Genomic DNA, 14,795 nt, shown 5'->3' with positions numbered 1-14,795 from the left:
AGGCAAGATTCATCAGTGGATGGTGAATCTGGGGAATAATTTTGATGAGAAGCAGGATCCGAGCAAGTCTTAAAGTGTCTCTTCACAGATTGCATATTAGTTGCAGGGGCAAAAATAGTAATGATACATTGGAGAAATCGGAACACACCTTGTCTCAATGATCAAATTAACATCACCAGTGAAGGACAGATGGACGCGGCATGCCTCCTGGTTTGGTGTCCTGAGAAGGACATGCCATCGCTTATGCAGTGTCCTGACTGGGATGTATAAGCTGAGTCTAACCATGAGAAAACAGCAGATACTCCAAATGAGACACATTCTAATAAAAAAGGGGGAGCTATATTCTTCAAAAATATTAATGTCGTAAAACACACACATACACATACACATACGCAAAGGCTGTGGAAATATTTCACATTATTGGAAACTAAAGAGACGTGACAATTAAATGTGACATTTGGTCCTGGACTGGATCCTGTTCTGGGGAAGGAAAAAATATACTCTAAGGGACATTACCAGGAAAATAGACAAAATTGGAATATGAATGGTAGATTAGGCAGAACTCTTGAGCGAACTTAAATTTACTGAGGTTGAAATCTGTGTTGTGGCTGTAAGAAATATCCTTATTATTAGGAACACACGCTGAACTATTTAGGGCTAAAAAGCCATAATGTATGCAAGCTACACTCAAATGGCTCCAAAAAATTGTGTGGGGGGGTGTGTGTGCGTGTGCGTGTGCGTGCAGCACATAATCAGGCAAGTGGGAAAAAAATGAAAAAGAGGTAAATTTTTGATAAAGGGTATAGGAAAGTGCTATGCACTATTTTTTTTTTATTCTCATACATTTATTAAGCCATACTGAGGGCGCATTCTCTCACTTCACTCTCTTGCCCCGTCCTTACTCTTTTTTTTTTTTCACATTTTTTTCTCTGTGATTTATCATAACATTTTGTGTATATTTCCCTGTGCTATACAGTGTAATCTTGTTTATCTGTTGTACAATTTTGAAACCCCAGTCTATCCCTTCCCACCCTCTACCCCGCCCCCCACCCCGGTAACCACAAGTCTGTATTCTCTGTCCATGAGTCTATTTCTGTCCTGTATTTATGCTTCGTTTTTGTTTGTTTGTTTTTGTTTTTTAGATTCCACATATGAGTGATCTCATATGGTATTTTTTTTTCTCTTTCTGGCTTACTTCACTTAGAATGACATTCTCTAGGAGCATCCATGTTGCTGCAAATTGCATTATGTCGTCGGTTTTTATGGCTGAGTAGTATTCCATTGTATAAATATACCACATCTTCTTTATCCAATCACCTGTTGATGGACATTTAGGTTGTTTCCATGTTTTGGCTATTGTAAATAGTGCTGCTATGAACATTGGGGTGCAGGTGTCGTCCTGAAGTAGATTTCCTTCTGGGTACAAGCCCAGGAGTGGGATTCCTGGGTCATATGGTAAGTCTATTCCTAGTCTTCTGAGGAATCTCCACACTGTTTTCCATAGTGGCTGCACCAAACTGCATTCCCACCAGCAGTGTAGGAGGGTTCCCCTTTCTCCACAGCCTCTCCAGCATTTGTCATTTTTGGATTTTTGAATGACGGCCATTCTGACTGGTGTGAGGTGATACCTCATTGTAGTTTTGATTTGCATTTCTCTGATAATTAGTGATATTGAACATTTTTTCATGTGTTTTTTGATCATTTGTATGTCTTCCTTGGAGAATTGCTTGTTTAGGTCTTCTGCCCATTTTTGGATTGGGTTGTTTATTTTTTTCTTATTGAGTCGTATGAGCTGCTTATATATTTTGGAGATCAAGCCTTTGTCGGTTTCACTTGCAAAAATTTTCTCCCAGCACTATTTTTTTTTATTGAAGTATAATCAGTTTACAATGTTGTGTTAGTTTCTGGTATACAGTTATTCTCGGTCATACATGTACATACATATATTCATTTTCATATTTTTCATTATAGATTACTATGAGATATTGAATATAGTTCCCTGTGCTATACAGAAGAAACGTGTTGTTTATCTATTTTATACATAGTAATATCTGCAAATCTTGAACTCCCAATTTGTCTCTTCCCACCCATCTCCCTACCACCCCTCTAGTAACCATAAGTTCTACTATGTCTGTGGGTCTATTTCTGTTTTGTAGATAAGTTCTATAGTGTATTCTTTTTTAGATTCCACATATGAGTGATATCACATGGTATTTTTCTTTCTCTTTCTGGCTTACTTAACTTAGACTATGCACTATTTTATCCTTGCCACTTTTCAATACATTTGAAATTATTTCCAAATAAAAAGATTAGAAAATGCTCCCCTGCAAACTCCCTGGAATTCTAGTTCAGTCATTGTGGACTGTGCCCGCAGGAATTCCATGAACATGGGCAGCTTTTCTTAAATGTTAGTTTGTCCCAACCTGCCAAATGTTTGGTCCCAAGCTTAGTGAAGAAGTGCTAAGGGGGAGGATATAGCTCGAGTGGTAGAAGTGCATGTTTAGCATACACAAGGCACTGGGTTCAATTCCCAGTAACTCCTCTAAAAATTAATAAGTAAACCTGATTACCTGCCCCCCCAAATTAAAATAAATAAATAAATCTCAAAAAAAAAAAAAGAAGTGCCAAGGAGCTAAGGCAGGCATCTTTTGAAAGAATCCCTTCCTCTCTGTCTCCTCTCAGAACATCTTTCCTAGGGCAGTCTCTCACTAGAGGCTTGTTGAATTGGCCAGAGTTGCTTTCCAGCTTCTGAGTGACCAATGGTGAGCTCTGAATAGAAGGTCTGAGGTCTGGGTCCTGCCTCCCTGTCTCCAATGACATAGGCCTCTTACCTGTGGAGTGAAGGGTTAGGACCAGAGCAGAGGTTGTAGATTGGCAACCCAGGAGCCACTTGTCCACAGATGGGTTTGACTGACACAGTACTTTTTTAAAGATTTAATTAGTTGTTGACACTCAACAATGAGGATATCTATGTAAAATTTTGACTCCATCGTCTCTAAACACATTGGGCCACCATTTCCAGCAATTGGCAGCCACTGGCCAGAGTTGGGGCATGTGCCCCCCGCTCCTCACAGTCTGCACCCCACTCTTAGATTATAACTAATCAGCTTCCTCATTTACAATTTCTGCTTGGCCTTTGGACTGGAAGATCTCAAAGAGCCTTACAGTTCACATCTTCTCTGACCATGTCTTATCTCTTTAGGGACTTCAGATGGTGAACAAGAGGTTGGATGGAATGAACCAAGATGAGCGTTGTCTCAAGTACCTTGAGACAAAGGGCTGGACTCTGGTTCAACATGGTGATATACCCAGTGGAACTCTAGATGGGGTGTGATGCTTGCAATCAGAGTTGAGAAGAAACTAGGAGGTTTTATTGGGCATGAGGGATTAGAACAGAGGATGGAAGAACTGGGAGAAAGCCAGGTGTCTGCTGAGCCTGCCAAGTGCCTGGAACTGAGGGTATTACTGTGAGCAGTCACAGGAATGAGGTCACAGCTGAGAGCAGTTTTGACTTGCAGTCAGGAAGTCAATCCTGGAGAGAAAAGGGAAAGAGGAGAAAGAAAGAAAAAAAAAATCAAGATGTAGTGGCAAGAGCACTGAGCCAGGAATCAAAGGATAAGTTTTGTAGTTCCAGATCTACCACTTAACTAATTGTGTGATGGTGGGGATATCACTCCACACCCAGAATCTGTTTCCTCAACTTCAAAATAGAGATGATAATACCAGCTCTGCCTATCTTAGAATTACAGAAAGCTTAACTGCAGTACCAGAGAGCAAATCACTTAGCAACTGGGGAAGCACCGTCCCAAAGTGAGGTGAGTTTCAGAAGGTGTAATGTAGTCTTAGAATGCCTTTTGAGGTTCTACAACCTTCTCATTTCACAAACAACGGATTTGAGGCCCCAAGAGGAGAAATTACACAGCAAGTTTAGGGCAGAGGTGGGCACAGTGTTTTGTTAGTTTTAGAGTAGACCCCACTTTGTGCTCCCTCTAGGGGTAGGTGAATGAAACTCACCAAAGGAAGAGAGAGCAAGGACTTAACCTAGGGGAATTTGGTGTTTAGGAAATACACCAAAGGTCTGTGTTTCATCACATGCACTCAAAAGGGACAGGTCCTAGGAATTACCCTAGAGGTCACAGGAACAAGGAAATACTTAGTGTACCTTGAAAGAAGCAGTCTTATTTCAAGGGAGAGTAAGCCCCACCTTGCACATTACGCAGCATGCAAATTAGTGAGAGCATAGAGAGCGAGAGGTGAAGAGACCATCTTGTTTTACTTCCCCTGATGGAGAAGTGGCTTGCCCAAGGCTACACAGCTTGTTCCTGGCAGAGCTGGGACTGTAATGGGGTTTCTTAGTTTGTCATCCAGGGCTTTTACTGCACCTACCATTTGGGTTTGCATTTCGCTGCAAACAGCAGAGAATAATGGTGGCTTACACCAAATGGAGATTTATTGACTGATGATGGCTTTAAGAGATAGTGCTTACTTTTCTCACTTTACAGGAAGCCCGAGGTGGGCGGTCAAAGAGGAGTGTAGCTTCTGGAGGGTGTTAAGGACCTCGTTTCCTCCTGTCTTCCTACTCCTCAACTTCAGCTCATGGCTTTTTGTCCTTATTGTATTAAGATGGCTGCTTCACCCCTAGGCATTTTGTCCATATTCTGCGCAGGTGGAAGAAATGCAGCTGAGTTTGTCTTTTTATAAAGGTTTACCTGAAAAGCTCCATATTACATATGTAATATATATAAAATGTAATCTTACATCATAATGTCATGCTATACATTAATATATTATATATAATACATTAATGTGTTAGGTATATGTACATATACATGATATGTTATATATTACATGCAATACTGAGGCACATAGTCATCCCAAGTGCAAAGGAGTCTGGATAGGTAAGTGTTTTAAGTGTCTATCAATTAAAGTCAGAGGTAGCAGGGGGCTTTTGAGTTGTTAGTCCATAATGTTTGCCAAGTCCTTATGCTACACCATTTTAAAGAAGAAAGAAAGGGTAGGGGCATCGAGCACCTGCCTGAGAGTCAGAAAATGGGTTCAGGTCTGGATTCTGCCACTCTTTTGTGGATCTTTCATATCTCAATTACCTCACCTGAAAAATATTTGGGCAAAATGACCCTAAAGACCTTCTGGCTTTTAAATTCTATGACCCTATCCTATTCAAATTCTAATCCATAAAATTGTATTTCCCTCTCCCCATAGAATGCTAATACAAACATTATAGATTATGATTAAAACTGGTATGTGAAAATTGTGTGTTTATCTGACAAGTGTTCCTACCAAGAAATCTCAGCCAGAGATTCCTTCTTGGGAACATCAAGATATCTTTCCGTATTTTCTTCTAAAAGTTGTAAAGTTCTTTAATGTTTTTCCATAGAAGTCTTATAACCCTATTGTTAGGTTTATTCCTAGGTACCATATTAATGTTATTGTTTCACTGTAGTGACAGATTTTTTTTCTATCACCTTTTATACCTGATGATCAATGGTATTTAGGAATGGTGTTCCTTTTTGTATGTTAACTTTGTATCCAGTAATCTTGCTGAATTCTCTATTAATTCTAACAGTATGTAGATCTTCCCAAATGTTCTATGCAGAAAATCATATTACCTACAGATTAGGACAGGCAGAGAAAACAGCCTGAGGAAGTTTCTGAGAGGAGGAGTTCAGGAAACAAAGAAGGTAGATGATACTGGGCACAGTGAGAAATAAGGCAGATGATGAAGGGAGACAGAAGCATCATCAAACAGGGTCTTGGAAGCCATTTCCAGGACTGTAATGCAATGGAAAGCCACTAAAGTAGTTTAGATTAAAACTGGAGGGAAATCTCTGTGGTAAGCCATTGGGCTCTGCCCATGTTTGTGTCCTGGCCAATATTTTGATCAAAATTTGGATGAATAAATATAAAGCGTGTTTTTCATGAATACTAAGTATATTGGATAACCCTAAAATGTCTTATTGTGAACTTGTAGAGCCTCAAGACTATATCCTTGGACATAGGACTGGATGTTTGCTAAGATTCCTTCCAACACAGAGGTGCTGGGGATCTCCTGCATTTTATCCTGGATGCCCTGGAACTGGAGGGAACATTCTTTCCCATTGGAGGTGGGGAAGCAGAACCTGTGCCTCGAGAGAGAAACAATCTTTTAGGGCATATCTATGTTTACAGGAACAATTACCACATATGTGGTGAGTGCTGTTAATAGAGAGGATCTAAGGGGTGCAGGAGGGTGTGTGTGAATCGGAGGGGGTGGTGCAGAAGGCTGTCAAGCTTGGACTGAGGCAAGGATAGAGGGAGGGCTTGGAAGTAGCTGTGGCAGTATCCAGGAAAGAGAACAGGGAACAGCATCTTTGTTGATGGAGATGTTGCTGAGACAGAAGGAGCATCTGGTAGACCTGAGTGGGGTGAAAGAAGGGAATAACTGCGATGACTCCTGGGTGTCTAGCTTGGGATACACATATCACGGTGACTATTATCGTAAAGAAGCGAAGGAATCTAACAGTTTTGAATTTTCCTAGCCACTTGACTTCTAAGGAGCTCAAAGCCAATTCTACTCATGAAGCCTGCGACAGGCCTAGAGGCTGGGTACTGCAAGCAGCAGGAAAAAGGAACAAAGTAACTTGTTAGCTCCTACCTATATGTTTTCCTACAGTAGAAATTTCATACTTAGGCAAAGCCTGTGGGCTTTGGTGTTAAGTTGTGCTCATTTCATCAGGACAGGAATCCTGTTTTATTAATCTTTGTACATATGCCCCTTTCCTGACGTGCAGGTACACAATCAGCATCTGTTGGGTGAGTGAATTCAGGCTTGCAGTGGTAGTTCCCCTATATTGGAGTCTGGGTAAACGTGAGAGAAGGGGAAAGCTCTGGGTCTGGGCCCAAGACACCTGGCTTGTTAATTGGAATGTGACCTAGATCAGTCTTTTCAGTTCTCTGTAATTGGCCTAAAGTCCTTTCCAGGGCTCTAAGTTCATAGTTCTCTACCTTTCCCATTTATCCTTTTAAATTAATTATTTTTTATTTAAGTATAGTTGACATACAATATTGTTAGTTTCAGGTTAATGATTCAACATTTAATACATTACAAAATGATCACCACAATAAGTCTAGTAACCATCTGTCACCATACACAATTATTACAGTATTATTTAAAACAAAATTTTTGGGGAAGGGGTAATTAGGTTTATTTACTTACTTGTTTTAATGGAGGCACTTAGGACTGAAACCAGGATCTTGTGCATGCTAGGCACACACTCAACAACTGAGCTATACCTTCCCCCTACAGTATTATTGACTATAATCCTTATACTGTATATTATAGCCCCATGACTTATTTATAACTGGAAGTTTGTACCTTCTAATTCTCTTCAACTATCTAGACCCTCCTCTCTGGCAACCACCAGTTTGTTCTCTGTTATCTATGAATCTGTTTTGTTTGTTCATTTGTTTTGTGTTTTAGATTCAACATATAAGTGAAATCCTATGGTATTTGTCTTTCTGTCTGATTTTACTTAGCTTAATACCCTCCAAGTCATCCATGTTGTTGCAGATGGCAAGATTTCATTCTTTTTTATGGCTGAATATGCCATTGTGTGTGTGAATACATCTTCTTTATCCATTTATCTATTGATAGGCATTTAGGTTGCTTCTGTATCTTGGCTATTGTAAGTAATGTTGCAATGAACATAGGGGTGCATATATCTTTTTAACTTAGTGTTTTTGTTTTCTTTGAGTAAATACCTCCACTTGTCCTTTTACTCTTAATCTCTTCATATTTGTTTAGACTCTTAACACTCCTTTATAGTCATTATGTTATTAGTAAACTTTGTACATGCTTGTTAAGTATTAAGCACCAATCTAAGCACTTTACATATATTAACACATCTGATCCACATAGCAACCCTAATTAGGTAGGGATAATTATTATCCATTTTACAGTTGAAGAAACTGAGGTACAGAGAGATTAAATATCTTCTACAAGCTCACATAACCTGTTAAGTAGCAGTGCTCAGATTTGCACATGGGGAGTCTGGGTCCAGGGTCCAAGTTTAACTACCTTAGTATGCTACCTTTAGGTCACCCTAATAGTAAATATGAGAGAGTATGGTGGTATATTATCTTATTTTTATAAATAAGGCAACTGCAGCTTAACTTTCCTAAGGCTTCCCTAATGCTGCACAGCCAGAAAGTAGCAGAGCTGGACCTCAGAGCCTGGGTTTCAACCAAGTCCAGTGTTCTCTCTGGTAACCAGCCTGCTCTAGGGGTTGAATATATGGCCCTAGTGCTTAGCTGCCTGAATTAAACCTCACTCTACCTATTACTGGCTTGCTGACATTAGGTAAGTTACTAAATTTCTTAATTTGTTTTCTCATCTGTAAAATGAGATGCGTTATCAACCATATAGGATTGTTGTGATGTTTAAATGAGTTATAAGGTGTCACACGAGTGCCTGGAACACAATGAGCATTCAGCAGAAATACAATGTGAACCAAACAGTAATTCTAGTTTTTCTAGTGGCCACATTTTAAAAAGTAGTAAAAAATAAACACGAAATTGTTTTAAATATATTCTATTTAACCAAAGATATCCAAAACTGCAACCAATTTTGTAATGGCCTAAACTGTAATCGATATAAAATTATGAATGAGCTATTTTGTATAATTTTTGTGTGAAGTCTCCGAATTCGGTGTATATTCTACACTTATGCACATCTCAACTTGGACCAGCCACGTCACTTGTGGCCGGCAGCGGCGCAGCCCTGGAGAGGCCCCCGCTAGCCGCGCCCTGGTCCCCCTACGGTTCCTTCCCAGACCAGCTGGTCCGCGCCCCGCCCCACGCCCCTCCCAGGTTACGTCATAGAGCCCACGGCCCGGCGGCGTGGAGACCTGGGCCTGGCTGCGTGTGTCCGGCCACTCGCATACTGCCCGCTCAAGGTACCCAAGTTCTAAAAGGAAGCGACGACCCACAGAACAGCAGGAGAGGTCAGTCTGCCCTACGGCCGCTCTGGCCTCAGCGGGCAGGAGACAGGCTGGCGTTTGAATACCCAACACGTACCTCGCCCTCAACGGCCCTCCCCCCAGCGGCTACCACGCCGAGGTCCGAGCGGTGGGGCCGCTGCCCATTGGTCCGCTGTGTCCCTTCGCCCGCCCCGCCACCGCCCTTATTGGCCTGAGCCGCGGCGCCCGCAGGATAGGCGGTGGCGGCGCCCCGCCCCCGCGCCGGCCCTCAAGAGGGCGACGAGGAAGCGGCCGCCTCCCTGTGTCCCGCCCCTCGGGCTCGTTTGCTGGCTCGCGGCTCCTCCCTGCTCCTCCCGGCCCTCTCCCGGCTCCCTCCGGCTCCGGCTCCGGCGCGGCGGCGGCGGGTAGGTGCTGTGGCAGGCTTGGCCAGACCGTAGGGGCTACCTCCCCGCTGTACCTCAGGCTGCCTGAGCCTCGCCCCGCGGCCGCACAGGACCCCGCCAGACCCTTCTGAGGCGGGGAAGGGCGGTGGCCTCCAGCCTGTGGGGCGCGGGGGTGGCCGGGCGGGGGGCCTGCGGGTGTGATCTTCGGAATGTTCGAGGCGCGATCCGGGGGCCTGCGAGGCGGGGCGGGCTGATAGGTCCGGCAGCGGGGGTCTGGAGCGGTGGGGCCGAGCAGCATGCCTTGGGCGCGGGATGGGGCTGAGCCGGGCGAGCGAGGGTCGGCTGTAGCCTGGGGCCTGGGTGGGGCTCGGGGGCTTTAGGGAACTTCCAGAGGTCATCCCGGAGGCTTTTGGGGGTCAGTTGAGGTGGGGCTGAGGCGAGCCTTAGAGAATGTTCCCGGTCAGGGGTTGCGGGAGGGGTTGAGGGTGGTCGGGAGAACCGGGCCCCAGGCGGGGCTCTTCCTGCTAGCGTCGGCCCTGGCGCTGTTTGGGGACTAAGCGTGGGTCTGGCTGTGGGAGTGCGCAGGGGTCGCAGCAAGGGTAGGGGTGCGAGGATAGGACAGGGGCCCGGAGGGCCAGTTGGAAACGTTACAGAGGATTGTGACTTAGCACATGGACTAGGTTCTCCGCTGGCGTGTTGCCTGAGCTCTGATTTGGTGAAATTACCCGTGGAGGGGAATGTTAGGATTCTGCTTCCAGGAACGTATAAATTAAATGCATTTGCTGCTTTGGGGAGGAGGCAGTGAATACGCTTAGATTTATGTTTTAGGACCCAGACCCACGGTAAAACGTGCTTCTCAGGAAGCTTAGTGTTACCCAGCTTTCTCCTGGAAACTCCCTTTTCTTCTTTCCCTCCTCGGTCCAGTTACAGTATTGCTCCCCCGGGCCTCTCGATTCCCTCTCCCTGACTCCATAGCACTGCAGTGCTTCTTGCTGTACGTGCGTACGTGTGTGTGTGTGTGTGTGTGTGTGTGTGTGTGTGTCTGTCTGTCTGTCTGTCTCCCGCCCATTTCCCTGCTGCTGCTCTTTTGGCAACTGCCCCTGCTCTTTCCCAGGGATGGTTGTGGCATTGCATCAGGGGATATTTGTGCTTGTAATTTGCTCACTCAGCCCAGGAAGAGGGAGAATACTATGCTGCAGAGATGGGGGCGGGGGGTGCCGTCAGCTCGGCTGGGCAGACAGAGAAATGGGTGTGGTGAGGGAATACAGCTGCTCTCGGCCTATAGGGTAACACTGCTCAGTCATCAGCTCAAAGAGATTCAAAGAGCAGCAGCAGCAGCTATTTTTATAAATCAGTTCTGAATCCAAGCTGAGCACATGGATTTAGAGTGAACAGTTGTCATGCTCTAACTATTACAGGCTGGGTGTTTGGTAGACAACATTAGAGTTGCTAAGCAAGACACTCCATTTGTACAGGGCAGTGGTACTTAACTTGTAACGTTTTAACTTTGCGCTTCTCAACTCTCTAGCATGGGATATCTCTCTTCAGAGGGTGACTTCTAAATTGATGTCGTTTGACGGTCCCTACCGATGATTTCCAAAGCCTCAGTTATACATATTCTTTCAGATTTGGCTTAAAAATAATAAAGCTATACCTTTTTGAGCACTTGCTATCTTCCGAGCATTAGTTGTAGGTATTTATTTACAGATGAGAAAGTTGACAGGAATAAAAGGTCACATAGATCCACAAATCCACACCAAGGTCCCTCTGACTCCTACCCAGTAGTTCAGAAACTGGAAAATTTTGGTTCACACAGAGGTGATTCAAGCACTTGAGAATTTATTCATGCAGAGTAAACTCACTAGAGACTGATAAGCCGCATATCAATTTATTTATGTTAAAAGTATTCAGTGCCATATGCACAATTGGAATTAATTATCCACTGGCTGGGATACCTCCTTTGTTTCTGGGCAGCCAGATCAGTAATAAGAAGGCAGTTGATTTTAAATAAGAAGGCAGTTGAATACAGAATTGGAACTACAGGCACTGGATGTGCTTAGTGGGTGTTCTAGTCAAGTTATAGAAGCCTAGTGAGTAGCCCTTTCCTCATGGTACAAACACATACTAATATTTCACGGTGCTGAGGCGATTCTTAACACATTTTCCCACTGTCTCAGTTGTATTTTTAAGTGATCTCTTCATATATTTGTCATCCCAGCATATATTTATTTGAGTTAAAATTCCCAAATTTACAAATAAGTTTACATTACATATTAAAAAGTAATTTTCCATTGTTTGCTGACAGTGAAGGAAGCACCTGGATTTTCTAGGTGGGTTGGCTTTATTTTTGTTTTTTTGAGGGTATGAAAACTTTTATTAATTAGCTTGCAGGGTAGAGAAGGACAAGATCAAACTTTTTCTAAATGGCTTGAGAACAGGGAAGGATACTTGCTTGTGCTTTATATTTTGGTTGTGGGGTGGGGATGGGAGTGAGTGTTCCCTTGAGGTGGGCTGTCGGGTAGGCTGTGTGGACTGAATCTCTGAGCTACATCAAGATAGGTGGCTTAGTTTAAGAGAAGTGGTTCTTAGGGACCTCAGTGTCTTTTTGTTTTTTCCGATCTTGTTTCTGAATTTGATGGTCCATCCTTTGACTGTAACTTTTGCTGTTGACATTTCAAATTTTTGCTATTGTCTTTCTCCTCCTCTTCCTTAAATACTAAACATGGGTAGTTGATATGTCAGTTTTATTTTTCCTTAAAAGGCAAGAAAATCTGAGAGGAACATTTTGACTCAATGGAAGTCATCTTAGTGGTTCATTTGATTTGGTCAGTTGGAAAAATAAACTGAGTAAATATCACTGTTTTCATTTTGTCCTTCTAAATGGCACTTTTACAACCAGGTTACTGTGGCCTATTGCTTGGAGTGAGTGTGTTTAGGACAGTTAGGGTCAAGAAAGGCGATAAAGCAAACTGATACATGTGAGGGATTTGTTCTCACTATCTCTTAGAGCATACTAACTAGGCTAATCTCTCAGTGCAGACCTTAGGGGAACAATTTTTGTTTGTCATTAAAATTTTAATCTTGAAAGTCAACTGAGTTTACTTTTGTGATTCTTTATAGGTTAAAAAGTTAAACTTCTCACCATAAAGCCAATTTTATTGGTTTGTATTTATCTTTTAAAATTTATTTATAATCTTTCCTCTTTCTGACTTAACAAGGAAAATGCAGTTAAAAATTATTTTGAAATAACTTTAGATTACAGAAGAGTTGTAAAGATAGTACACAATTTCTATATATCCTTCATCCAGCTCCCCTTAAAGTTTACATCTTATATAACTGTGATAGTTATTAAAATTAAGCAATCAACAGTAGTTTAATGTTACTAAATTACAGACGTTGCTCTGATTTCCCTAGTTTTTCTACACTTTTTTTCTGTTACAGGATTCAATCCAGGATACCACATTGCATTTAGATGTTTTGTTTCCTTAGTTTCCTCCCATCTGTGACAGTTTCTTGGTTTCTTCTTTCCTTTGCCACTTGATCTCTTTGAGGAGTAGTGGCCATTTGTAGAGTGTTCCTGAATGTAGGTTTATCTGCTGTTTCTCATGATTAGTCTCAGGTTAGGCATTTTAGGGATGAATACCCTAGAGATATCTCCTATCAGGTTATACCTGATACCACCAGTAAGCTTATTACTGATGTTAACTTTGGTAACTTGATTTAAAGTGGTGTCTGACTCTTTTTGCTTTTCCTTACTTCATTTGTTTGAGTCACCAAATCAAGCCCACGCTTCAGGGCAAGGGAATTAAGCTCCACCTCCTGAAGGGATGAGTATCCGAGAATTGTCATCATATGTTTAAACCACCCACAGAAATCAGTAAATATTTTGGGGGAGATTCTGCAAGGCTGTACAAAGGTGATTTTTCCTTAAAGTTTCATCCACTAATTTTAGCATTGGTCAGTGAAACTTGCCTGCAGCAGCAATTATTATTGTGTTAGTCTAGTGGTGATTTTCTATTTCCCTCATTCCTTCTACGTTTATTATTTGGAATTCTTCCCCCCAATTTTTTTAATTAAATAATTTATATCAGTATGGATTCATGAATATTTTTCCCTCTTTGGGTTGTAATCCAGTACTCTGTTTTGTTGCTCAGATTCTTCCAGCTTTGACCATTTGGCATTTGTGTTCTTTTGACATGTCCCCCTTTTTTTGGAGCACGTTTTTACTTCCTGGTGCTGTAAGATGCTCCAGTCTCATCTTGTATTTTCCCTGCCCTAGCCCCAGAATCAGCCATTTCTCCAAGGAGCCCTGGTTTCTTTTATTGGAGAAAAAATGTTTAGAAGCCAAGATCTGGTTTCTAACTGAACTGGGTATACTCATTGCTTGCTGGGGTGTCACTGCCTCTGGCCCTCGTAGGGAACAGAGCTAGGAAATATATGTGTTTACTGACTCAGGTGTACACAATCTGTGTTTATTTCTTTGTCTATCTTTATGTAAATATAAACATGAATTCGTACTGGTCTCTCTGACTTTAATCTGGCACCACAAAATTCATTCTAGCATTCCCCATCCTTGCTTTTTTGTAATTCCTTTCTCTGACAGTGAGAAATTTGGCTCTTGCTATTTATAATAGATTTACTTACTTGTTGAACCATAGTATGTATGTAAAGTAGGAAAATGCAGTTTTGTCGCATAAGATAAAGTCCAAAGCATTTTACAGGTAACTAATTTAAGTTATATTCCTGTAGTACTGGTATTTTAAATGACTTTTTCAGTTCAAGGGGAGAGGTGGAGTCATTTGCCCCTGGCCAAACAGGAAGTGTGTGAATGTAGCTGGAATTGGTGACCTGTTCTCCCTCCCCATGATATGCTTAATCCCAAGCAAAGCAGTCTCTTCGTATCAAGTGTCTTGACTAACAAGTCAACCTTTGTCCCTTCTTGGTGGGATTGTTCCTTTTGATTAAAGAAGTTCCTGAGTTTTAGATATTTAAAAAAAAACTTTGGCAGTGTTGACAGCAAGAATTCCTTTATTGGACTTCTTACTACTTACAGAATCATAGTCTTGGAAGAGACTTTAGAGATAATCGAGTGCAGTTTTTCACACAATGTAAGTGATTCTTTCAGTCCTCTCTTCCAGCACATATTCCCCCAGAAAGGGCCTTCACAGTTGGTGGCTGTCAATTCCAGGTTTGCAAATTTGTCATTTTTGAAAGACTGCCCCAATAGTGATCTCAAACCTGACTCCTGCAGTTCTAATTTTGCTGTCTACAATTATTCCCTGTAGCTCCAGTCTCCACTTTACAGCTATTCAGTGACAGTTATTTTGCCTCACTTAAGTTTTTTCTTTTCCAGACTAAACAGTTTTTTCTTTTAGTCACCTTTTATGAAATGTTCTTTCTAAATTTTTCACCATGTTGGGTATCATCCTGTGGACAG

At 42.2% G+C, this 14,795-nt stretch overlaps 1 protein-coding gene and 1 long non-coding RNA gene across 2 annotated transcripts in view; one reads left to right on the top strand and one right to left on the bottom strand.

Annotated features, from left to right (window-relative positions):
- Positions 1-3,385: 3,385 nt before the first annotated feature.
- LOC140686745 (uncharacterized) lies at positions 3,386-9,158 on the bottom strand. The gene is made up of 3 exons (XR_012060634.1): positions 9,073-9,158; positions 4,487-4,658; positions 3,386-3,532 (listed from the first exon to the last, which is right to left on the bottom strand). It is a non-coding gene; the product is annotated as an uncharacterized lncRNA (long non-coding RNA).
- Positions 9,152-14,795, top strand: part of MAP4 (microtubule associated protein 4) — a 146,441-nt gene continuing 140,797 nt past the window's right edge. Inside the window, 1 exon segment of the mRNA XM_072941191.1 lies at positions 9,152-9,379. The gene's annotated coding sequence lies outside the window, so the exon portion shown is untranslated.

The sequence above is a fragment of the Vicugna pacos genome, chromosome 17 (genome assembly GCF_048564905.1).
Source record: "Vicugna pacos chromosome 17, VicPac4, whole genome shotgun sequence".
NCBI lineage: Eukaryota > Metazoa > Chordata > Mammalia > Artiodactyla > Camelidae > Vicugna > Vicugna pacos.
The sequence above is the reverse complement of the archived record's forward strand: the minus strand, read 5'-3'. Positions and strand labels throughout refer to the sequence as shown.